We start from the raw sequence: 26,501 nt of genomic DNA, 5'->3' as shown, positions 1-26,501 counted from the left end.
CTCCAAGCATAAAAAATAAAAGAATTGACCCATTTTTCAGCTGGTTGCTTTATCTGGTTTGCCCAAAATAAAGCCTAAAACCTAGTTGCTTTCCTGAATTATTACTCTCAATCATCTTCATCTTAATTATGAGATACCAGTAAGTGTTCTTTATAAGAAAACCCTAACAAGGTCCTTCACTTACCTCTCTTTGTCTTTTGAGACTTATTTTCCTTTCTTCTGACTGCCAAAGCACTGTCTTTATTAGCTTCTCTCCTTTTCACTAATTCTTAGTTTAAGTTGACCAGTTTGATATAAATGATCTTTAACATCACAAACTCTATAATTTCAAATTTATCTTCCTTCACAAACTACAATGTTTTCAAATCTTCTCAGCTCATAGTAACTACTGAAGAAAACAAACATTCTCTTTCTTACACAGATGGGACCTAGCACCCCTCCATTGCTTTGCCCCAAATTTCTAACCAGTTCTAAATTTTATGGTCCTTAACTTGATAATTCCTCATTCCCCAAAACTATGACCTAGAACTATGACCTTGGTTCAGGCACTCACCAATGTTCACTTCAGGTCATTACCTTCTTTCAGAAAAGAAAAATTTCACATAAAAATAATTTTATGTAGGTCCTAAAATATTCCAGTTATTGTATTAAACACATTAAAATACATAAATTCTCTTAATCCTCACCACAGACACTTGACTACTGATGTGACTTCCTGGCTGTTCTTCTCACCTCAGTGAGTGTGCATAACTTTAGATATGTCCTTTTTCTGTAGTAAAAGTAGAATTTTAAATATTAATGAATGCTGCGCCACATGGCAAGCGAACAAAACTGAGGTGCTTACATAATTATTATTCTCTCTCCCTTCCCCTTTAGTGCGATTTCCTCTACACAATGGAACTTCCTTTGATTCCAACTCTTGGGTGAGAGTCAATTACTTATGCTTCAAAGCAGGCAAGCAAAATGGGTGTGGCACTTAGAACTATAATTAAAATTAGTGTCTCACTAAACAGAGCTGTACTTTCATCCTTTTCTTGTATCACGCAGTGCTTTTAAGAAAATCCATAAAGTGATTGTTTCAATATACCTAGTAGCAAGACATCTTGCAGCTTTTTAAAGACAGTGTTTTCCACATAATAATAGGCAATACATGAGCCCAATGAAGAATTCAAAAGATCAAGGTTAGATCTTTATATTTTTCTTAGATTTTTCTTAGAGAATACTAAATTATACATGTAAAACCTCTAGTTTAAAGCTGAAACATGCTTAGTATCAATTAGCTCTTAACTCAAAGAGCTTCTGGGAATAAATAATCAGAACAGACATAGTTACTAACTTGATCTATGGGAAATCTAGTAGTTGATGCAATTGAAACAATAGGAAGACATTAAGAAGGCAATACAAAAATTGCTACATCTCTAATAACCACAGGTACAAAAAGTATAAAATATCTATTTTTCCAAATTCAAGTTTTCTGAAGGTGCTTCTCACAAAAGAAGTTAAGTCTTTCTTCCCTCATATAAGCCATATGCAGATTCAGGCTCTGGTTGGATCTTCGTTCACCTGACTACCTAACTCAGCTCAGATCTTTTATTTAGGCCTTAATAAAGCAAAAATCCAAAAGCATGCAGTGGGAGATTAGAGAGACTATTTTCTCACCAGGAACCATAATCTTCTAATTTTTTAAAACTTTAGATCATTTAAAAAGATAATTAAACATAATTTTTAAACTAATTTGTGAGAAAGCCCTCTGAGTAAATTTCTGTGCCTTATGAGGAAGAAGGACATAACAGGGGTGTTTCAGAGAGCAAACACTTCCCAGTATAACCTTGATATTAAAATCAATGCAATTTTAACCATAATATCTGTATCATAGCTTCCATCTAAATCTGCCCTCAGAATTCAAGGAAAGATGTGGTGCACCATAGTTGTGGTGAGCCACAGATAACTCCTCTGGGACTAAGTCACTCATTCCTCCAACTGCAGAGAGTGTTATATCCATTGACAAATATGACTGCTGAGTCACTCTCTGAGAATGACCTATGACCTTGGGGTTAGCCCCTCTCCTCTGGGGAAGCCCATATCCAATGACTAATTGATGCGAGTGTTAAAATACCAAGACATCTTGCTTTAATACAAGGGCTATCTCACCATCAGAGCTTCCCATAAGATTGACTTGAGATCTCTGTTGCAAAAGCATTGCAGTTCAGCTTTTCCCTCTACCTAATCCAAAAGAATTTCTGCACATATATCTTTTTTATAGTCTGTTTCTAAGGAAATGTGAAGAAAGTTGGGAGCACTGAGGAAGTGACTCAGTATATATTTTATCTGAATCCTCTCTGTTAGACTGGCAATGAGGATCTAACCACTGATGCTATAAGGAAATCTGATAGCCTATTGTACATTGTCACACAGCAATTGTTAAAATACAGGCAAGTGGCAGACTGGGGTGGGATAGCAGTAGAAAAAAAAATGAACTTTTGTGTACAATATCTCAAGATATGTGAAAGGTTGAGGGAAAGAGGTGATTAGCCCTTTGGAATAGAACAGCTATTGTCCAGGTCTCTTGATACAGTGAGAAAGTCAATGAAAGACTAACAGTGTTTAGTTACCTACGTAAAACTAAGTATAAGACAGTGTCATCCATGTTACCAGATCAATAAATTCTGACCTTTTGCAGCAGATACAGACAAAGATGAGAAACTTCACTACCATGTATTTATAAATAGGAACTGAGAAAGTACTTATGAAATGTAGTCTGTGAGTACTAAATCAATGAGGAAGTATATAAAGTTAAATAGGAAATTCACTGCTATGGTAGTACTCTCCTTTCATATTGAATTTAACACCTGAAAAAGACAAAAGGAGCAGAGGTTCTTGGAAGCTTAGAAAAAATTATCATGTACACTAAATAAAAATAGTATGGTTAACAGTAAAGAAAGAGATCATAAGTTTTAGAGAAGTAGATATTTATTACATAAAGCTAGAAAATGTATCATTCAAAAATGTTTCATGAAAGGACACACCATTTATCAATTAAATAGGAAATATGATGTTGATTTTCTCCATTTGGTACAAACAAGAATGTGCAGTCTTTCCCCGATCTATGTTAATTGGAGTTACAGACCGGCCATTTACTCCATCATGCAGTGGAACCTACACCACCTGAACATTCTGAAGAGTATCTCCCTGATCTACCACATTAATGATATCCTATTAACTGGATCTAGTCAGCAAAAAGTAGCAAGAAGGTTGTCAAGAAGACCTTGATATGATAGATGAACTGCAGTGGAAGATTAACCTTAGGGTGATAAATGATATAGAGGACACCCCTATTGCCTCCAAAGTAAAGATCAATCATTCATTGCCTCTCATATCCAAAGTGTGGTGATCTTTCAGATTCTGAAGAAAATAGAATCCATATTTTGGAATATATTCTGACACATATGCTGGTAATAAGAAAAGCCAACACGGTTCAGACCTATAGATAAAGACATCTGTTGTGAGAAAGAAAGTCATGCTGTGGAATTTATAGTGAACTCCAATAGGAGAATCATAGTGTTGACCACTCAGGTTCTAGAGAAAGGGCATGTCACCTGTAGTGGAGTACTGTACAGGATTAAATACTATTTTCCAATCTGCAACTGGGCCCAAATACATATGGAGAACTTGAATATGTGGCATTGATGGACCATGCTATCAGAGCCATCATAAATTAGAACTGCGTTTTAATTCATGAAATCATAAGATTGGGTAAAACCAACAGTAACTCACCATAAGATGGAAAAAGTATATCTGGGATTATCAGCCCTCAACAGGGTTATAAGGCACAAGCAAGCTGCATGAGCGTGTGGTCTAGACTTTTGTCATCCACTACCACCACTATTGTATGTGTCTGTCTTTTTCCCATTCCACTCCTCCCTCCCTCCCTCCCTTCTCTCTTCTCTCTCTCTTATTGGCAGGTATCTCTTGGAGATCGCTAAGGGAACGAGAAAAAAAATCTGAACTCAGTGTATGGATGGTTATTTCAGTATGTTGAGTGTTTCAATATGTGTGTAGTCTACGAAAATTGATATTGATGCATAGGCCCACTCAACACAGCACTAAATGACAATAGTGAAAAAAGTCTTCCTAATGGAGAAAAACTAAGATTGTTACCTGATCTTCCACTTTGCATGGAAAGAGAAGCTGCCCACAGAAGAATATATGTAAACTCATGAGCAGTGGTAATTAACTTGATTAATCTGTCATGAACCTGTAAAAAAAAAATGGAATATTGGGGTTAAGAGAATTAGGGGAGAGGCATAAAGGAAAGTGTTCAAAGTAAAAATTTTTGTGTTACATATTTAGGCCAAACTAAGAGCATCTACCATGAAAATGACCATAAATAATCAAGTAAATAGAATTATTTGACCAAGTGTGCTTGAGATGGATTATGCACGAATTCAACACCGGTTTTCTATTCACCAAGGCTGATCTAGGTTCTGCTGTAATTGAATTAACAATCTACCAGCAACATATACCAATGCTGAGCACCTAGTACAAAAACACCTTTCAAGAAGGCTTTCTAGCTACTTGGTAGCTATTGATTACACTGAACTTCTACTCGTCAGGACAATACTTCATTTTAACTAGAATCAACAAAATTCCAAATATTAATTTGCCTTTCTCATCCACACAATTTCATTAGACTAAAGGGACTACTTCACAATCGTGGATATGCAGCTGTGGACTCCTGAACATGGACTCCTCCAGTCCTATGACATATCATATCAAAGCCCAGAAACTTCCAATCTCGTAATTTTTTTAATCGCCTTCAAAGACACATTTGAGGTGTCAGTTTAGAAATTATTTCCTGAAAGGATATGATACCACATTTAATGATACAGTGTATATTCTAAATCAATGACCATCACATGTTATTTTGTGCCTACTAAATAGAATATATGTATCTAGAAACCAAGAAATGGATATATTTGTTATCATTTTCAATGTTTCACTTGAAGTATTTATACTTCCTATCCACACAACTTTGATCTCTGTGATTACAAGCACCTGATTCCCAAAGGAGGTTCACTCTGAGGACACACAATGAATGCACATAAAATCTTAAAATATAGTTGTCACTGATTACTTTATATTTATGACAGGAGGAGCCAACTCTAATCAGTAGGAGAAGCAGGACTGAAGTTATCCTGTGGGGAAAAGGAAGAAAATGTTTGGAACCAAGGCAACTTGGTGGAAACTCTTGCCTGATTTGATGATAAGTGGAAAAAATGGTAAAATTACCAAGATTTCAAGCCCATCACAGAGGATATTTTGGGTCACTCCATCAGGTAAGCTACCTAGACTAGTAGAAGTGCTAGCCATGGTTAGGAAATATCTAAAATGAGAGGTATAAGAGGGAGATGATGCACTATAGTCTTGAAAACAATAACAATTACAGAGGCTCTAGTTCATTCCAATGACATTCTTCATGAAAGTGTTCCCCAGGAAAAGAGAACAGCCAGCTATCCCAGATGTTCTTAACTTGCAATGTGAAACAAGTGAGTTTAAGTGCTCAGGGAAAATTATAACGGGTGGCAGAGTATGGTTCCTTCAGGGACTCATTCCCTGAGTCAAATTCTGTAAATGGCCCTCAAGAAAATAGAGCCTTGGTTTGTGCACTGAGACAGTTAATGTTTTTTTTTTTCCATACTACCCCTGAATATTTCCTCATTTTGGCCTTTATATTATGTAACTACAGATCTACAAAAATATATTTATTTTCACATTATAAGTAGCAGAATCAGGTAATGAATAACAAAATATAATAATAATAGTTGTCATTACACATGTTTGCTTTGTCCCAGGAACTATGTTGAATATTTTAAAAATATTTCATGTAATGATGGCAAGAATCCTCTGAAAAAATATACAATTCATGTTGTGGAGAGGAAGAAACTATGACTTGGTGTAACTAAGCATCTTACCTAATATCACAATTCTAAAAAGTGGTAGTACTCATATCTGAAAATAGAATATGATCATTCTTATATCTATATCTATCTGTCATAAAATACATAAAGTACATACTAGCAAAAAATGAAAAGTACATACTGAAATCAGAGAAAACATCATTTGGATTCAAACTTTCTGCTTGTCCATTTAAATATACTAAATATAAATGTACCAAGTATTCTACTGAAAAGGCCCCATATTGATAGACTGTATACCTAAAGGAAGAAATCCTCTAACTGCAAAATACTAACAAGGATGTAAACCAATGTTACTTTAATAAAAATATCAAAAATCATTCCTAATGGATATTATTAGGAAATTCCATCTCCAAGGCAAATTCTCCATCTCCCAGCTTTTTTCAGATCTGGAACACTAAATCAGTCATTTCCTAGCATGTGGTGGAGTTCACCTAGCATGTGGAGTTGGCCTGAACCTTGAAGCTGAGAGGCACAGATATACCTAGTCCTAGAAATACAGATTGTGAAGTAAATATTTTCCCCCACATCTGGCCTCTTTGATTACCATTTCTATCCCAGTTAACTATTACTTTCTCTGCCTTAAGTGTATAATTTCTCAAATTTTACCTGACATAATACAACTTTCAGGAATCTAGCATCTAGAGATGTTAATAGCTGATTACAGCCTAGATTATTTGCCTTTCTGGAACATTTGTAAGAATTTTAGAGTAACAAAGCACTGATTTTCTGGGGGAGGATAGGTTTTTTCCCTCCTAAATTTAAGAGCTTCGTGACCCTGAAATCTTACAAAATAAGCGAAGACTAATTTGCTAGTTCTAAAACACTTATTTTCTTTAAACTATTTTTCATTTTCTACCAATTCAAACTTTACTGGTAACAAAACTTAAATCCACATATACTATAAAAGAGACAGTAGAAAGAAAATTCTCAATCATTAGAAGAATGAGGTAGGAAATATATATATATTATCACTACTGAAAAATTTTTAAATAACAGATTTTAATATATTATCATGTAACATTTAGGTGTGACGCCAACATTTTTCTCATACACAAAAATGAGCAGACCAATTGAAGTTAAGAATTTTGTCACCGATTTCTTAGCCAGCAGAGGGCAAGATAGTCCATCCTCTGTACTTTTGTTCTGCAGTTAATTTTCTTAATCGTTCATTGTTTTTTCTTGAAAACTACAATTCTTTAGTTATTATTTGTAATCTCTCTGTGATGACACCACTGATACATAGAATAATTGTCTGCATCTTTAGAACAATTTAAAGAGTTTCAAATAAATAAGGGATGAGATACAAAACAGCTGTGTTTTCATAGGGAAAGAGACATCCAGAAATAGTGGTAATTGTCATGGCTTGTTTTCCTTGGTTTCCTTTTGGTTTACATTCTTCCAACATTATGAGTTCTTCCCAATTAAGTAATCCCTACCTCATTACCCAGTGTATGGATAGTGTTCAGAATCAGAGAAGTAAGCATAAAAATAGTCTTATTGGCAATCCATCCAACTTTTCCTCTAATTTTCATATTGTTAGTGTCAGGAATCTCTGTTAGCAGACATGCAGGACAACTGCACCATTATGTCTCAGCACCAAGGACAGCTACCTTTTAAATGTGGTCATTTTTGAAAGACTGCTTCTAAAGAAAATGTTCAGATATGCAATACATAAACAAATTCATATTTAAAAAATAGGTAGCCAATGCATTGATACTTGCTTTACAAATGTATTCAGCACAATTTTCCAGAAAACTGTAAGACAATTTCCTAAGAAATTTAACATTAATATAAGCTTGTAGATATTTTGCAAACATCCGTGATGCTTCAATTAAGAAACACCTGAACACATATTCAAAGCAGTCTTCCATCTGGATTGTAGTAAGCCGTGTCTGTATCCAACAGTAAAAATAAAATAAAAGCGATAGGAAAAAGGGAAACATGTGCACATTTGATAAGAAAATAGATGAAGTAAGAACGGTAGTTTCAATATAAAATCACTGCTCTGCCTTGTTGTCTTCAGGAATTATCTGGAATAATTATTTTCTGATTTTGTCCCTGAATATTTTACCAAGCTATTATGTCAGGTAGGAACCAAGAAAGATTGCCAGATTTGATTTTTTTTTACAACTAAGCAGTACTTATTAATCAGAATTTGTTGACAGTTTTCCAAGTTTGTAATTGAGGTTGCATAACCTCAATGAGGTTTATCTTCATTTACAAAAGCAAATTGAGCCACAGTGCAGAGATGAGAAATATTTGACCAAACTTTGGAAGGGAGGTATTTATTTAATAAAATCCAAAATACTGAACAATATGCTGTTATTAGTGGGATAGCTCAATTTACTCTGTAACAGTCTACTCAAACCAAGCATGCTTTCTGTCGGTCTTCTCTCTCTTATATGGTTACAAAAGTCACTCCTTGGAAAAACAAGTAACCCTCGTAATTGAATAGTGTTCTACAGAGAATAAATTACTAGTGAAGATGAAGAAGTGAAAGATAATCTCAGCCTCCTATATATTCTTATTCACTAGTTATTTTTTTTAATTTTAATGCAAAATAAAAAAAAAATACTGACATTATGGAGATAGCAACACTTTATTCAATCACCCAACAAATATTCATTGAGTACTACCTTTGTGTTGGGAGCCAAAGTCTGAGAGCAAAGCTCTACTAAATTTGGTAGCTATAATTGGGAGCAAAACAGCAATCTCCCTGTCCTGTGTAAGATTAGAATAGGCAGGGAAATTTATTTAAACAGGAAATTTCAACAAACAATAGTTATTTTCTTTCTAAGCATTTCCACCAAAAAGTTATCCTTTGATACCTACCAACAACCCTACTCCTCACCATACAGTCTGTGCTTTCATCTGACACATGATTTTACCTGTGTGCTTGAATTAAATGTACTTGAGGGGCCTCCCCAGTGGCGCAGCAGTTGAGTGCTGGGTTGCAAAGCTGCCCGCAGCCTCTGCAGTGCTGGTTCGATCCCTGGCTGCTCCCCGGCCACCGGAGGAGGGTCCCACATGGCGCACAGACCTCTCCTGCCGCCTGCTGCTCCCCTCAGCAGTGTACTTCGGTCCTTCTGCCTGCTCTGCTCCCCGCTCTGGCTCTGGTGAATTCTCTCACCCTCCCGCACTTCTGACTGTACCCAGTGCTTGTATCAATGAATGAATGAATGAATAAATAAATAAATAAATAAATCTTTTAAAAAAATGTACTTGAATCAAATGTGCTTTCATTTCGCCCTGACCAGACTGTCACTGTTGCAACATGGGCTCTCATATCTTACAATCCATTCCATCTATTTGTAGTTAATATTTAGCCCACATTCACTATGTAGCAATACCCCTTAATTTACTCTTTCTACAATAATTTATGGCCATGTTTTCTTCCCCCAACAGATGTTAGAGCTTTCAATGGCAGGTTTTCTTTTTATTAAATTTCACATTCCTTCTATAGAGCCTAGAGAAGTGCCCAAAGCAACCTTAAATATCAACAAAACCTGCTTGCTCTTCTCCACGTAAAATGACTTTGTTATTTGCTTTCCCCACAAGCATAACTTCTGTCTGGACTTTTTTTCCTGACCAATAATCATAATCCAATTTATGTCATCCCCTCTTCTTTGAAATATCAAGAAAAGCTCTTTTCAGTACTATTTTTTTGTTATTAACAATGTCAAGCACAAGAAACTGTTGTACTGTAGCTCATCAGAACCAGCTCAGTGTAGTCCACCAGGTTGGTATCCTCTATAACTAATATAGGTAACTATTCCCTGAGTTTAGCAGTAAGGACAGTGGCACAACCCTTTTCTACAAGGAGTTCACAATCTAGTGAAAAACTAAAGAGAAGATGGTAAAGGCACTAGAAATTCAGACAAGATTAGCAGATGAGGAAAAAGGGCCACCTGAAAACCCAAGTCTTTTTATTGTTTAACAGGTAACCATACACTAAAACCACACAGACACATCTTGTTGGAAATTGAACTTACTTCACTTCTCCAGCAAGCCCTGCTCACAGCTCTGTAATTAACCCAGAAGTAATCCCCTAGACTCCAAGTGTTTTATAGTTCCTCTAATTAGGAAAAAGGCAGCAGCTCAAAAGACACAATATACACCTTTCAATCAGGAAGGTCCTGGAGACGTCCATCTCTCAGGCAGCCTAAGGCACAAGCAAGAATGAAAAAATATTAACACTGTCACCCTGGTGTGCTGGGATTTCTAAAATGTGAAATGTGTGGACATGTTTCAAATCCAGTCTTGACTATCTCCTGTGATCTTCCTGCCCCACATTCTTCCACAGTCACCTGCTGGGTCCTTCAGATCTGTAGCTGAATTTCAATAGTGATCTGAGCAAATGTAATTAAGATAAACATGTGAATACTCAGTATGAAAAATGTATTTCCACAAATAGAGCTGATGCTTTAGTTTCCCTTCAGTGAGTTGCTGGCTTTGAATTGCTTTTTGTGGAAAAGCAATTTTCTATCCACCTTTATAACCAATTGTTTTTGTCTTGCAAGATGATGTGTTGGGATCCAGGTATGGGATCTTGCAACAGGGTATTTTTCTCAATCCTAATAATCAGTTCAACTAGGAATCAACTGACTTTCCACAGGTTGTTTCTACTACCTTTGAAACCAAATAAATAGAAATTTTTATCTAGATAGCCATTCCTCATTATTAATATTATATTGTTAAACTAAGTAGGAAATGTTTATTTATCCAAAATATCCATCAATTTTAAATAATTAGAAAGTATTAAATAAAATCCAATTCTGCTAACCATAATTATTTTAAAATATTGAAGCACTATGAGGAAGCCTTGATAATATTCCATGCAATTCTAATGACTATGTATCATTTTTGTATCATATTCAGACATAAGTTGATAAGTATTAAATTATAAATAGTATCATGACCTATAAATGTATATTCTATTTATCCTTTTTCTAAAGCTACTGAAACAAATTAGAAAATTGTTTAATCATATTCAAATTTTTGATAAATAGGAGTTTATAGTATTTTTCCATTAGTGTTCAGGTTGCCTTATTTTAATACTCATTTTTATACACAGACATAAAATAACAAATCTCTTTGCATGAAAATATTAACAGGCTTATAGTACATTTTCATATGGTACAAAGCAGTATAACAAATGATCAGTCCTCTAAATGCTTTAAATAACTGAACTAAGAGTTTGAATTCATAATGAAAAATGAGACAATATGTGGATTAATGGGGAAACTATGGAAAAATAGACATCCAAACACTGTAGCTACTTTAAAAAATACTTTGGTGCTCCTATATTATTTTAACCACATCCAGAGTTTTATAATTCTAAATAAATTTCACATTTGAAATTTGTGTTATATCTTGTGACTTTTAAGTGTTCTCATTCTAAAAAATGTCTTCTCCAGTCTCCTGGAAGGAAGTTCTATATTCTAAACACAACAATCAGCAAATGATATCTTGGAAGCAAAGCTTGAAGTATAGACAACTGGAACCAACTTGTGAAGAGTCTTAAGAGGAAGGTATTATAAAAATCTAGAAATTCACAAGGAAGTCTTAGAGTCAGGCACATGTTCCCTCTCAATAGATTTCAGAGTTTTCCCCACTTTGTCCCTCCTAATTGGCACTTCCCCCCTTACCATCATTAAAAATTTAGAGATTTCAAGTTCAACTGTGGAATTCAAGGCAAGTTTTACTCAGATTCTTTAATCCCTCTTTCAGGGAAAGATTGCAGGTGAAAGCACCTGTGTATAATCAGTTACAATTCCTCTTATTCCAGAATATCAAAAGCTCTCCAGAAAACTAGAACACACCATTGGGGACTGCATGCATTTCTTTCCGTAACTGTATATTGTTGAGTCTATTGGGAACTAGGTGCCATAAAGCAGAGCGTTGAGACCAATAATGTGGACATACATTGGGTGTACTGCAGGGGTGAATGAGAGAGAGGAAACAACATTCCAGATGATCAGCTTAAGTTAGAAGGGGATGGTTTATATCAAAGGAAGTGAAGGAAGACATAGGAGAGAGAACCAATGAGGAAAATACTGTTATCAGAAACACCAAACTAGAAAAAATGTAGTGATTAGTCTGGCAACTCCTCATCAAAACAGGAAGAAAAACACCACAGCAAGTTGACATGGACCTATAATTAGACATGATTCTGATCTAGACGAAGTCAGGGAGGTAGTTTCCTGTTATTAACTGTTCATCTTCCACCTCTCCTGAAGCTATACTTCTCTTGTTCAGCGGTTCTACTTGTGAGCCACACTGGCACCAGATCCTGACATGCACCTCCAAAAGTCAAAGCTCTGAACAAAGAGGATAAATCAAGGTTGCTGATCATACTCTAGTCTCTCTTCTGGTTTCCAGGAGCTTTTTACAGTGGTATACTTCTCAAGAAACACAAATTAGCTGCAATACAGAAAGTCATTAAAATCTGTTGCCTCCAAATAGTATGGAAAACACATATGAGAACATTGGAATTTCAGTGCATTTCGTATCATATAAAACAGGGTGTCCAAGGTTATTCCAATTTGCTCTAAATGTAGTTGAGATAATTACTGCCTTAGGTCACAAGAGCAGACTGAGCTTTTCTTTCTGACTTAATTTTTTCCATTTTCTTATTTATATTTTGTACACCAGTTTCCTCCCATTATTAATATTCTGCTCTAATAACTAGAGAATTATAGATTATATAATTCTGTTACTATAAATTCTAATATAGAATTTAAATTTAAAAGCAACCAAAATACTGAGCACCCACCTTCTTTAACAAAGTAGTGAAAGATATGAACATAACTAATTATTCATAGCCAGTATTCTTTGGGCACATAATCTATATATTATTTCATTTAATTCTCATGAAAACTGTAAATAAATGCCTTTAAAAGTGTAATTATTTTTCTGGTTGAGAAGTTAAGACACAAAAATTTTAAGTAATTTGCCAAAGTTTACACAGATACTGTATTCAGTGGTTTTATAGTTTTGCTAGGATTTATAAAAAAAAAAAAAGTTATACACAAAAATAAATGCTAAAACTATAGGTCAAAGGTTGAAACTATAGGTCATGAGACAGTATAGTATGCATCAGTAAATTAATTGTGCAGATAATTTAGTATTATAGAATTGTATAAAATTTCAATATTTGGAAACTGAGTAGTCTGTTTTACAGAGAATGGGTAAGGAAGTAGAAGTAGAAGGAAGTAGAAGATAAAGCTGAAAAGGCAGTCTGGGATCTGACAGTAAAAGGTTTATTTTGCTACACCAAATACTTTAGTCATTAAACCAGACACAATGTGGTATTCTTGAAAGTTTTTGAGCAGGGGGTAACATGTGCCATAATTACTTTTTTCGGGCAATGAATCTAGAAGAGATGTATATAGAAGAGATGTATATAGAATGTATATAGAAGAGATGCTCAGAGGAGAGGTTCATAACAAACAGAGCAATTGGAAGATAAGTGCTATATTATAGTCATAAAATGATGAGAACTTGAACTTGAATTAGGGTGGAGTTAATAGGAAGAGAAAAGAAGGCATGACTGTGGAGATGGTATATAGCAGAATATAAGATTTTGTAAGTAATTGAATATGTGTCACGAACAAGAATAATGCAGTAAGGATGGCTTGAGATTTGCGCCTGAGAGACTGAGGAAAACAGGAAAAGGAACTATTGTGGGAAGCTGGAGGAATTGAAACTCCTGAATGTTGTAGAACATGTTAGTATAATTCCATCAATAAGATAGAATTGGTCCCCCAAGTGAGTCAGCTTTCCAAGAGAGAATCAAGAAATGTTCTCATTCAAGGCTAAATAAAGGAAGACAGCATAAAAGTATGTTTTTATTGTAATTGTATTTACATATCAAGATTTATACATTTTAGAAATTGTTTAAAAAGTTGTTCACTAGTGTTCAGTAATACTGTAACAGCTTAATGAATAATTAGGCACAATCTTGTACTCCCATGAATTACTTTCTAAGAAGTAACTAGAATTAAATTTTAATTTATACATATCTAAAATTAACTTATATATTTTGTCTCCTGCCAATCAATTACCTTGGAAAAAGAAGAAATTATAAGTTCTCCCTAGCTTAAAAACCTTTCCAAGTTAAGTCTGCCCTGTTAACCTTGAGAGAACCCCGCAATGCCCTTCTTTCTAGCAGGTTCTTGTGAGTGTGCCCATCCAAAAGCGAGAAAGCTGGAAGAAGAGAGAGTAAATCTATTCAAATGACTAAGTAGAGTGTGCACATAAACTATATTTTTAAAAGCTTTCAATAAAAATGCTCTATGAACAACTCTAATAAAGTGAGCAACTGAGCACCCAAATGGCATTTGTTTCTTGGAAGGAAATGGCAGTATCTCAACATCCATCAAAGCTGCAGCAAATATATTATGACTCACAAATACAGGGCCTTATGCAAAACATGCAACTACACGGAATATGGTTCAGCCAGTACTTATCATTGCCTAGTTGTGCAAATTTCTCACTCAGTCCTAAAAGGATGAATACTTATTCTTCAGCTTATCAGGCAGGTAGATGATAATTATAAACCTGTAGACTCAGGGGAGATAAATCAGAGCAAGTAATTCCGTGGCTCCATTTCAGATGAGGTTGACTATAGAGACAGCATTATGTAGATTCTATAGAATTTCTAAGAACTATTAGAGGGTGGCATGTACATTGAATAGTATTCTTTACAGGTGAGAAAACCGAAGCTTAGAAAATGACAATAAACAGTTGGAGACTGAACCAGGGTCTGACTAACTCCAATATTTCATACCAGGCAAGAAAAAGTACTGAACTCTTGTTGGAATATGTGCATTCTCTATTTCTATATCATTGTCAAAGTTTACTAAATAGTTCTCATTGATGAAGAAATGATGTAGGTTTCCCCAGCTGTGTGCCACTTAATAAGCACATACAGATTTTGCAGGATCAGGTAAACCTTGTCCCCTCACAGAAATATGCCTTAGTGATGGTGCCTAAGTCATCATTTCTTCCCACTTGTGAAGTAAAATAATCATCCCATCTGACAGCTATTTTTTTTACCTTTTTTTCTTAGATTTAATGTGCCTTGAAAATCTGCTTCTAGAATGTGCAGAGAATACATAGAGCAAAAAAAAAAAAATCATGCAAAACACTTTTTGTCTATCAAGGAAAGAGATTACACCCAGATACTTAAGACCCAGAATACTAAGAAAAAAAATGTATGTTTATCCTGAACATAGGACTTGGGCTTATGGAGACTACTGATAATAGAGACAGATTAAAGACGAGGTTGTCAAAGTCTAAGACAGACAAGAAAGTATTTGAGAGGAAAGCCCATTTTTTTCTGATTACTTTTTGAAAAATACTTTGAAAGCCCTAAACACAATGTATAGTGTGTTGCATCCATATCTTGCTAACCAGCATTTATTTCTACAGAATACTTCCTTAACTCTCTAAGCAGGAAAAATAATATAAAATTTCCTGATTAGAATTATAATGATTGCTATTTGCCGAAGCTAAACTATACCATCTAGCTAGGATATGCCAGAGAGGGAAAATATTTATGGCTCTTGGATGACAATCCATTTCACAAATGGAAAAGAAATAATTCAATGTGTTTTCATTTCTACCTCTCCTCTCAAGGACTTTAAAAGTTAGAATACCTTCTTTCCTCTCAACTACACTGTAACAGGCAAGTGGAACAAACGGTGCTATGGCATCCATTATCTCTCTAGAGATATCCAGGATCTCAATCTTCTACATGTTCAAAAGCTGCAGACTGAAGGCTATGAATAACATCCCCCCTCTTGTTTTTTAAGCTGAAAGGGAATCAGAGTCAGCCACATAAGCTCAGACAACTTAACATTCAGAAAGATTTGCTGTTTCTAACAGCAGCAAAGATGAAAATTTAATTCCTTGAATTTGCAATTGATGCCTCATTTATATTATTTTAAATATATTATCACATATTAAGGACAAAATATGATAGTAGAAAGTGGTTTTCTAACTATGAGAATGTATTTTAGAAACAAATTGAACATGCACTCAATGTCCTAAAATTTGCAGCTGAAAAGCAGGGATATTTTTCTTAGTTGGGAAGGTGTTTAAAATTTTTCAAAAATTCATGAGAAAGTCCTTCTGTAGTAAAGGCTACAGGATGGAAAAAATAAACAACTAAGGTTGACAGTGTGAAATCTGGAAGATGATGTACAGGTGACCCAAAGTCTCAGGGAGCTCAGTTGGGTTTATGCAATGCATTATCTGAGTAGATTAGTAGAAATGAAAGTGCCCAGAGCAGTGGGAAAAAGATATTATCATATGAAATTGTGCTGATACTCCAAATCACAGACTTGACCTAAATTGGCAAAGAAATGAACTCTTCTCAACTGACCTACACACATACATTTAGGGTAATTTGTCTTTGAACGGGGTATCATCAGTTGTCATGTGTTTACAAAGATTCACTGGCTCTCTAGGGGTAGTTCTGTCCACCATGCACTTCATCACTTCACATTTAAAGACTAGCCACCAAAGAGAGGTGTTAGATGTCCTAGGAAGGGAAACAGTTTAATTTGTTAATAACAAGCACAGAGAGTAAATTCTCTAGGCTTATCTTACATGTTTACCTCATCTTCTACCTGCACATGGATTTATTCAAGTCCATGGTGATGACAATTTCTGGAAGAAGTTTCCAAATCTGTATAATGGAAGTCTGATAGCAAATGATCAAATGCTAGGAAACAAATCCATACCTGCTCATCCACCTTCAAACTCAAGTCCACTTTACTATTGAAATTACTTTTTCAACAACATTCTATTGCAGTTTGAAAAGGAAAATTTACATATGGGCCTCAAATATCTAAATATGCTTTTGAATTATCTTAGCTCAATTAAAAAATAAATCATTTAGTGGAGTCAGTAAAACTGCAGTTGTATCGTTACTGTAGTGTTTCATCTGTAGATAGTCTAAAACTCTACATTTAAGATGTCAATATAAAAGGAATACACATTTTTTTACTGTACATAAATTCAAACTTTGCCCATCTTCTAAATCATCCTTCTGGGCCCCAAATTGCTTGTAGTTACTTAACATATTTTGATGTTATAATTATTATACTATGTGTAGAATTATGAAACTAGTGATTTACTCATTTTGTTTTACCACCCAATTTAGTGCTCCAGATTGCTACTGCCTGGCAAAAATGGTAGTTTTGATTTTGAAAGAGCGGGGGTGATAATTACTTTACAGTATGCATAAATTGTAATTTAAGTCTCAGGTAACTTTACTATTTGCATAAGAAAGTAAAGCCAATAATAATTAAACCTCAGGGTCCTGGAGTTTTGGCAGTAACTATATTAGCTGAACACTTAACCTACACAAATTCTTTATAAATACAAAAATGTAGCAAACTTTCTTATTCTCTTGTTTCTCCCCTCCAGAAAGCTCATTGCATTTAAATTCATGAATGTTTAACTTACTATCAATTATATCCGCTTTTATGAAAATAATGTATTGAAGAGTAAAAGATATTTGGGATATTTTTAAAACACTACCTTGACTATCAATTCAAAAAATGAGAAACACTTTTCTTAGTTTTTGTTTAAAGAAGTGCAGATTATTCCACAATCTCATTTTTTGTGTGCTTCCACCATCCTCTTTCCTTTTTCTTTTTAAAAGCACAATAAACAAAATTGACTTTAAGCTTTGTCATCTCACTATAGGTACTAAAGGCAGCCAGCATGACTATTGTTGCTACATCTGTCCTGCTCTTTATTATACAAGTGTATCGATGATGTAATTGCAGAAGTTAGGGTTTACTCAAGCTGTTGGAGCAAAGAAATTTTTCCTAGCACTGCCTCTTTTGGCACCACAGAACAATTGTAAAATCATACCAAGCGCACAATGTAAGCAATTCATCTCTTGAAAGCAAATCTGCAGGTTCTTTATCTTGAAGGACTGACGAACAGCTCAAAATATATAAGCATTAGTAAAGCTAAATTTACTCAAGAATGGGACATTGAGCTGGAAAAACACTTGGGAGATACAATGCTTGTCTATGACATCTTGGCTTTTAACCCCTTCCTAGAAGACCTCAACTTTTCTTTCTGCTTTTGCTTTATTTTTTCCTTAAATTCCAAGGAATTAGAGAATAATCCCATCTTTTATGCCAGTTCCTAAGCAGATATTCCTGAAAGTTAAGCAGAGACTAAGCAATCATTTATCATTCTGCATTTAAAATAAAGCAATGACTGAGAAGTCCATGATCCTCAATAGAAACATCCATATTATAAACACAGAAGAACTTAGCATTTACAAATGCATCTACTACACTAGGAGAACCCCACGGTTGTGACTCAAAGCGCAGACGGAAAAAATAAAAATAAAAGGCAGACACAAAATCCCATGCAGATGAGGCAGGACATATAGGAAAAGAGAACATACCTGAGGGATTCGCCTTTAAAAAAATGTACACACCAGCTGAGCCGTTCCTCCCCTTCTTTCTGAGCGTATGTGTTTTCCTTTCAGGAATTACCACTTGCAATCGTGTTTCTAGTCTCCTTTCCTTTATTCCGCCACAAATAGTTAGAGCAGGAGGATGCTGCTTCCCAGCGTTCAGACTCAAGTGCAATCAAGCATGCCTCTGGTCTGCAACGGTGTCTGTTCTTGTCAATTCTATTGTGCTCCCCGGGGGCAGCAGCCTCCAAAGCAATTTTACAACTTAGCCGCTGGCACGAAACTGCCTTTTACTCTCCTCATTGCCAAATTTCTTCGGCAGCTCATTTCTCACCCCTGTCTCTAAGAAAGCAAAATGGGTTGTCTCCCGCGCACTGACGAGCGAGCGCCAAGGCTCATCAACAATTGAGGCTGACGAGCAGCCGCGGCTGAGTGAGTGCCGGGAACTTCACACAGCGTGGTGGGCCGCGGCTGCTGCTTTGGGGAATGCAGCACAGACACTGCGATCCCCCAGGCTCCTCTACCCAGAGCGCCGGGGCTCCCTCTGCTGCCGCCGCCAGGGCTGCACTAAGCAGCTGCTCCAGCTGGGCACAGCCCTAGCTCCCAGGAGATGCACTGTGACCGCTGCCAGGTGTGGTCGTCACCACCGCACTGACAACTGTGTGGGGCACAGTTTCCTCTCTGGGAAGAGTGCCTAGATGCGGGTGCTTCCTCAGCCTAATCTCCTCAATATCTCTGGGTGATGATCTAGGAAATAATCTTAAAGCCAATTCTGCTGGTGCGTGTGTGGCCTCTTTGATAACACAGGTAATTCAGTAACCGCTGGTTTAGATGTTGCCTGTGCTTGGAATCATGAAAAATACTTTGCACACAGTATCATATCATATCAATTAGCCACCAAGAAGCAGCTAACAGGACCCCAACTTTAGATAGAGGAGGAGCTGATATCAGATCCAGGTGGTTTCCTTCTTTTTAACGTGTGGAAACCAAAATCTGAATCAAAGATAAGTACACAAATCAAAGTGAGAAAACATGGAAAACTTGCAGGGATACAAAGGTTTGGCTTCTCACTTTGATGTTAGCATTTTTGAGAACCAGGAATTGAATGGGCTTGCTTTCTGTTTCAGTTTTGCTAAGTAGAGGAGGTGGGGGGAGTAACAGCTCCCACTTTCCATCAATAAAGCATTTTCCATCCTCTAACCCTGAAACAAACAAACAAAAAATGTACTGGATCTTAAAATAGTGTCTTAGAGAAGCTCAAGTCTTGGAATAATTTGTAGGTTTTAAGCTGCATCTGGTCTGCTGGCTTACTTATATTTACTTTTCTAAGCTTTTTAGAAAACAGGAAGATGTTTCCAGGATTGAAATAGTCAAGTTGCATTTGAAATCAAACAGTATTAGAAGCAGATACACAGATCTGTATGGCATTTTTCAGTACACCTCAAGATGGCTATGTCTTGACTAAATGACTCTACCTAAAAGGTAACAGATAATAGGTGCCAGTAAAATAAGCAGTTAAATCTGATAGAGCCATCAGTCTGATACACTGATGGCAAAACACAATCTACCTATTATGTGAGAACCAATAAATAACCTCTCTATGCTTTATTTAAAAAGTCTCCGATTTTAATACAAAATATATGCCAGGGACTGGTAGTGTGCCCTCACCAATTCAGTTCTTGGCCCCACCTTTAACTCAGAGTATCACAGCTTCCTCCACCTGCTGCTTAAGGGACTGTTAATGGACTTGAACAGCTGTTCAAGGTGTAATGAGCTGCATCAGGGGGCAAACACTGGGGCAATGTGATCCCCACCTGCAGCGACCACCAGAGTGAATGGCAGGACAAAGCTCTGCTGCCCTCGGCTGTAAGCACTTGAGAGTAGCAAAGGAAAATTGGTTAGACCTCTAAGTAACCATGACTTTACATACAAAAAATTCAGGTAAGCCAATCCACGGTTTGAAGAGTGCCCTTCAATATAGAAAGCAAAAAAACACCTATTACCTATTTTTCCCTCTTTTTTGGTGTGTAGTATCCAGAACAAAGTACAAGAGCCAAGCTAAGTGGAGAGTCCTCTAGCACCCAACATACTACAATATATCATATATAAATCCTCAGTAATCTAGCATATAATGTCAGTGGTTTAGATCTTTAAACCTAAAGAAGGAAATACAAGTAACATGATTCTACCCAGGCTGGTCTCCAGACTAGCATGTAGTTAGTAAGAAGAGGTGTGGAAAATACTGCTATAATTCAAATGAACTCATAGAGGCAATAACATGGGTGGTGATCAACAGTCTGCTCTTAAAAAGAAAGTGACATGAAGACTCTAAAGTCAGTGTGTATTCTGCTAAATGCACCACTTACTTCTAAGCATCAGGATTCTAGTTATATATTTCAAAATGAAAATTATTTACATCTACAAAAATGAAAGGAATCATGTGTCTAAGGGACACCAGCTGCTAATAAAATATGTCATTGTTGTGTCGGGCAACACCACACTGACAAAGACACGGGAGGGAATCATGGAGCAGTCTACATAATGCAGGATGCTGCTGAGAGCAAGATCCTGGCCATTTTTATTTATAGAATAATCATACAGCATCAGCTATGTGCATTAGGAGGACAAGGAGAAAAGGATATATGAAACTCAGGAATGTCATCTAGGGCTTGGGGGAGCATGAGTCTGCTGACCATGTTATCAGTTTGATGAGCAAGTGTTGCCATCAAAACTGAACCCCAGACCCCTGGCCATGGTTCTAATCTTACAACAAGGCATTCCACTGATCAGCTTCTGGGATCCCTTGTCATATATCAGTCTTCGGTCCCCTGGGCATTCCTGGTCATAGCTCATGACATATGAGTCCGGAATAAGTTTGCACATCTGTTCTCAGCCCCCCATGTGTTCCTGGTCATACCTCTTGATGCACACCCTTCCCAGAGTGATCAAGCTTTCTGCTCTTGATTGATATGAAAGGCACTTTGTAAGGTTTGGCTCATATGGCTGACTGACCGGTTCTGAAAGGCAGTTCTGACTTTGTATAGGAATGTAGAGCTGCAGGTAACCATAATGGCAGCCAAACAGGCCGCTTAAGTTTAGCAGACCCACATGTCTCTACTGGAAAGAATGACAGAATTTTGTGACTTACTGACCTGCAGAGACACCAAAATCTGTAACAGAACTTCCTGTACTCCGAGGGGCTGTTTTCACCTACTGAGTATCTGATTCCAGTGATGTATAATCACAATAGTATGAATACAGAAATCAACAAGAGTCCTGGGCATTCTTATCAGTAACACATTCTATTTCTGCAAAGCATTTTTCAAATGCTTGGATTATAACAATGAAAAACAGAGGTTAGGAAATGAGTAATTTCCACTTACATACTTGGAACTCCACAGATATATGCCCTAACATTACTCACAGATTGATTAAGATAATAGATCATTTCTTCTTTAATCTTTCAGCAGTAATGTCAGGAGGAATAACACCTCCAGGGTACCATTCACTTCCCACAACCCAAGGTAGAATGTAAAGCAGATAATTTGGCTCATTTTATGTTCCAGGTGGGAGAACAGCAAGAAGTCCAGCTCCTTGGTCTCCTTTTATTGGTAGTAAAGCTTGATTAAACCAAAAGATCAGGTAAAAATGTTATCCTGGTATAATTCTGTCCTGCTCATGCACTTGACTTTAAGTGATAGAGGAATTCTTGAAAAAACATAAATCAACTTGTGTCCATCAAATTGTACTTTCAATTTTCAGAGAAAGTAAGTAGTCACTGGATCCCACTATTAAAAAAACAAAAACAAAAAACTGTGACGATTATCACAATTAGTTATAACAGTTATTTAAAAAAAAAAAAACTGACTACTCATTCCAATGGGAAGATTAATAGATTGAAAGATTAATGATGAATAGATTAATGTGTAACAGGGTGGTCCCCAGGAAAGGGGGAGGTTCCCTGCCCCACCCAAGGGAGGGTGGAGCTGAGCAGGGAGAGGAGAAGCTGCAGAAGAGACTGAGGAAGGAAGCAGGATAGAGCCAGGAGACCTGGAGGAGGCGCGTGGAGCCTAGAGACATGTGAAGAAACTGTGCTTGTCTTTTGGTTGTGGACTGGGTGACACAGATGTGGGTGAGACCCATGGGGAGGTGACAATGGCAGCTTTTATCTTGATGTTGATTTTGCTCTTTTCCTTCCGGGCTTGTCTGGTTGTTTCTGACCCTTTTCTGTGGGTCCCCACTGGAAGATGTTTTAGACTTGTGGCAGGCTTTGGGGCCTTGCTCTGGGCCATTCCCATATGGATGGACTTTTACCCATGAGGGGATGGGTAACTTTGGGTGCTTCATTTAGAAACTAGACTCTTTGCCTTACCTGTATTGTTTCCTAGTTTTATTAAAGTTCCTTCCCATTAAAGTCTCATATGTTTTGTGTTGATGAGGCGAATGGCAGAACCCATTTAGAATAGGCAGGTTTGCGGGGTTTGGGCTGCCCCTCTCCCTGTCCTATAACAGATTTGGCGCCCAATGTGGGGTGCCAAGCTGTTATAGAGCAGCCCCGATATTGAACGGGTTCCTGGCTGTGGGTCCTCACCCGCGTGCTTAAAAGGGACTTATTAATACTCCACTACAGGCAAACACAAAAGGTTAATGAAAGGTTTATTTACAAGGGAAAAGGAAATAAGGAAAATGTACAACTCAGGGAGAAAATAGGGAAATAAAGTCTTTAATGCGTCCTACCCAATCCGCCGACCTAGAAACCCAAAGGCACTCTCCGAGATGGCCGGACGCTGCGAGCTGGTGGAGAGCCAAAATGGGGGACCCCCCAAAGCCCACGTGTCTGCCTTTTATATTAACCTGGTTGCTTAACCCCAACCTCAGTTCCCAGCTACCTTCCCTTTGGTGAGGATGGGATTTGGAGTTCCCAGTGTCTTTGGCTTTGGCCTGGGGTGGGGGTGGAGTCCACAAAGCCTGTATGGAATTAGCTTTTTTGGACATCCTTTTCCCCCTAACAAATGGAGTAATAGTTAAGATAACTGAGGACAAAAACATTATGACGTCTAAACTAGCAAGTTGATGTTTCTAGCTCTCTATAAGAGAACAAATATTTGGGAGTAAATAACCCAATGTGATTTGTAAAGATTTGCAAAATGCTCATTTAATGATAAAAAAGCATACACTAACTTCCATTCTTAAAGCTTTCTATTAAATTATGGGTCAGTTAGAAGTTTCACTTTCAAGTAGAAATAACTTTGCAGATTCAGAGAATAGGTCACACAAGGTACTGCAGATTTCTCTTTGCCCCCTGCTCTGTGTCTCTTGGGGAAATTAGCTTCCATGTAATGAGGATGTTCAAGCAACCTAGGAGCCCACAGGGCAAGGAGCTAAGGTCTTCTGCCAACAGCCAGAAAGCAACTGACACTTCCTGCCAACAGAGATGTGTATGAGTCATTTTGGAAGCTGACCTTCTAGCTACATTCAAGCTCTGTGATGAAAGCAGCCCCTGCTGACATGCTGAATGAAATGACCCGAGGAACCCTAAGTGAGAGACATTAGCTAAGATTTTTCCAAAGTTCTGACCCACTGAAACTGTGGGATAATAAATGTTCAGTATTTAAGTAAGAAGAGGAGGAAGGGGGAGGAAAAGGAGAAAAGGACTCAATAGAACTTGAAAACCAGGGGGACACCAAGTCCTAGAGGATCCTGTTAGCCACACCAAAGAGTTTGGAAATTACCAAACTGCTCCCCAGCTAGGGGGAGGGGCCGAGGAAGAGGAGGCACTTCAGGAACTTCCAAATGAGGAATGAGATTATTAACTTGTAGATTTAATTGCTCCTATGTGTTTTGAGATGTAAACATTTCAGGTTCAATAAATTCAGTTACAAGGTGAGAATGTCTTACTTCCCTAGTCATTATTGGTATTTCTCTGTGTTCCCTTAGCACTTTATAAGCTTCTACTGTAGTATTATTTCATTATAAAGAATTTTAACAATTATTTTATTCATCAGTCTGCCTTTCCCTGTTAGACTGAGATCTCCTTGAGGACAGAGATCATTGTCATTTATCTTTAAATCCAGCTCATTGGTCATCTTTTTTTTAAAAGGATTTATTTATTTATGCATATAAGAACTGGGGTACAGGCCAGAAGTGGGGGGTGAGAGGATTCACCAGAGAGAGAGTGGGGAACAGAAAAGGCAGACTGACTGAAATACACTGCTAGGGGAGCAGCGGACTAGACAGGAGAGGTCTGCTGCACCATGTGGGTAGCTCCCTGGCTGGCTGGGGATCAAACTTGTGCTGCAGTGGCTGCCGATAACTTCATAGGTTGTGTCTTAACCCCTTGCACCATCAGGGAAGCCCATGATCATCCTTGTGAGCCTGGCCTTTGGCTAAAACGTAGGGTGGTGAGTGAGTGACTGAGTGACAGTGTTGACAGTGTGGTAGTCAGTAGATCACAGAGTTAATGAGGGAAAGGACATGGCTTGAGTCTTCCTGTAATCAATTAGCTTTGTTCTATTTATTGATCCAAATGGTACCTTTAGTTCTCACCAGCTGTCTCACAAATTGTGCCAGAACAAACCTAACTACAGATTCCAATAATGGTGAATCAGTAACACAGTAATAATGCCTAACGTTTGTTTAACACCCTTACAAATTATTTTTACATTTTTTTGTCATTTGATATTTATCCATACTAGATGACTTATTCATGTGGAATATAAAGAAACAAAACAAAGCAACAGACAAAACTAAACCAAAGTAAACCCTAGATATCTGATGTCGCCTTCAGGGGGAAGACAGGGGTGAGGAACAAAGTAGGAGGGGCCCCAGTGGACTAAGGTAAAGGGTTATGGGTGTTTTGGTGGCGGGTGGGGTAAGGGCTGGGAGGGAGGAGGAAGGAGGGAAGGAAAATAATCCTGTAAAATATTCTAGGAGTGTTGTTACTGTCTTTATCTGTAATGGTAAACAGAGACTCACTAAGGTTACATGATGTACCTGATTGTGTAGAACTAGTAATTTGTGTTTTTTTTTTTCCTTCCTAATATAGAAATACTTTAATGTACAAATGCTGGAAACGAGATTAGAAATAAAAAATTTGACTTTACTTCAAAACTAGTTTAACCATAAGCTAACAGCGAAACTTTTAAAAACCCATTATGGATGGTCAATTAACAGGGAAACTTTTTAAAGCTCTGAACTGATGGCAAAATTTCTAAGTCTTAAAATGTTTAATATATAAAGAGAATAAAATCATTCAAACATTCTCTTAGAGTATTTCTGCTTAGGTCATGATCTTTGTACTTTGGCTAAGGATCATTGTATGCTGTAAATGCTGAATACAGTTTGGTGTGACATCATTTATATTTTCCGTTATTCATTTTTTTTTTCTTCTGTAAAATTAGTGTCAGCACCATACTCAGGTATCAAATTGAAAAGCTTCTGCACAGCCAAAGAGACATTAACCAAAACAGAGAGACAGACACCCCACTGATTGGGAAAAAAATCTTTGCACTCCATTCGATGGATAAGGAACTGATCACAAAGACACACAAAGAACTCACACAGCTCAACAAAAACAAAATAAACAATCCAGTCAAGAAATGGGCAGAAGAACTCAAAAGAAATACAAATGGCCAACAGGCATATGAAAAAATGTTCCACATCCCTTATCATCAGGGAAATGCAAATCGAAACCACAGTGAGATACCATCTTACACCAGTAAGAATGGCACATATTAAAAAATAAATAAATAGGGCCTCCCCGGTGGCGCAGCGGTTGAGCGCTGCGTTGCAAAGCTCCCCGCGACCTCCACGGCGCTGGTTCGGTCCCCGCCTGCTCCCCGGCCACCAGAGGAGGGTCCCACATGGCGCGCAGACCTCTCCTGCCGCCCGCTGCTCCCCTCAGCAGTGTGCCTCGGTCCTTCTGCCTGCTCTGCTCCCCGCTCTGGCTCTGGTGAATTCTCTCACCCTCCCGTGCTTCTGACTGTACCCAGTGCATGTATAAACAAACACACAAATAAATAAATAAATAAAATACGTGCCTCTTTAAAAAAAAAAAATAAATAAATAAA

General features: G+C 37.2%; 1 protein-coding gene across 1 annotated transcript in view; it reads right to left on the bottom strand.

Annotated features, from left to right (window-relative positions):
* UNC13C (unc-13 homolog C) overlaps positions 1-18,928 on the bottom strand; it is a 488,975-nt gene extending 470,047 nt beyond the window's left edge. Inside the window, exons 1-2 of the mRNA XM_054701637.1 lie at positions 18,421-18,928; positions 4,159-4,255 (exon numbers count right to left, since the gene is read on the bottom strand). The gene's annotated coding sequence lies outside the window, so the exon portion shown is untranslated. The remainder of the gene's footprint in view (positions 1-4,158; positions 4,256-18,420) is intronic.
* Between the last annotated feature and the right edge of the window lie 7,573 nt (positions 18,929-26,501).

Source organism: Talpa occidentalis, unplaced genomic scaffold, assembly GCF_014898055.3.
Source record: "Talpa occidentalis isolate TD23 unplaced genomic scaffold, MPIMG_talOcc4v2.1 talOcc4.11, whole genome shotgun sequence".
NCBI classification, from domain to species: domain Eukaryota; kingdom Metazoa; phylum Chordata; class Mammalia; order Eulipotyphla; family Talpidae; genus Talpa; species Talpa occidentalis.
The sequence above is the reverse complement of the archived record's forward strand: the minus strand, read 5'-3'. Positions and strand labels throughout refer to the sequence as shown.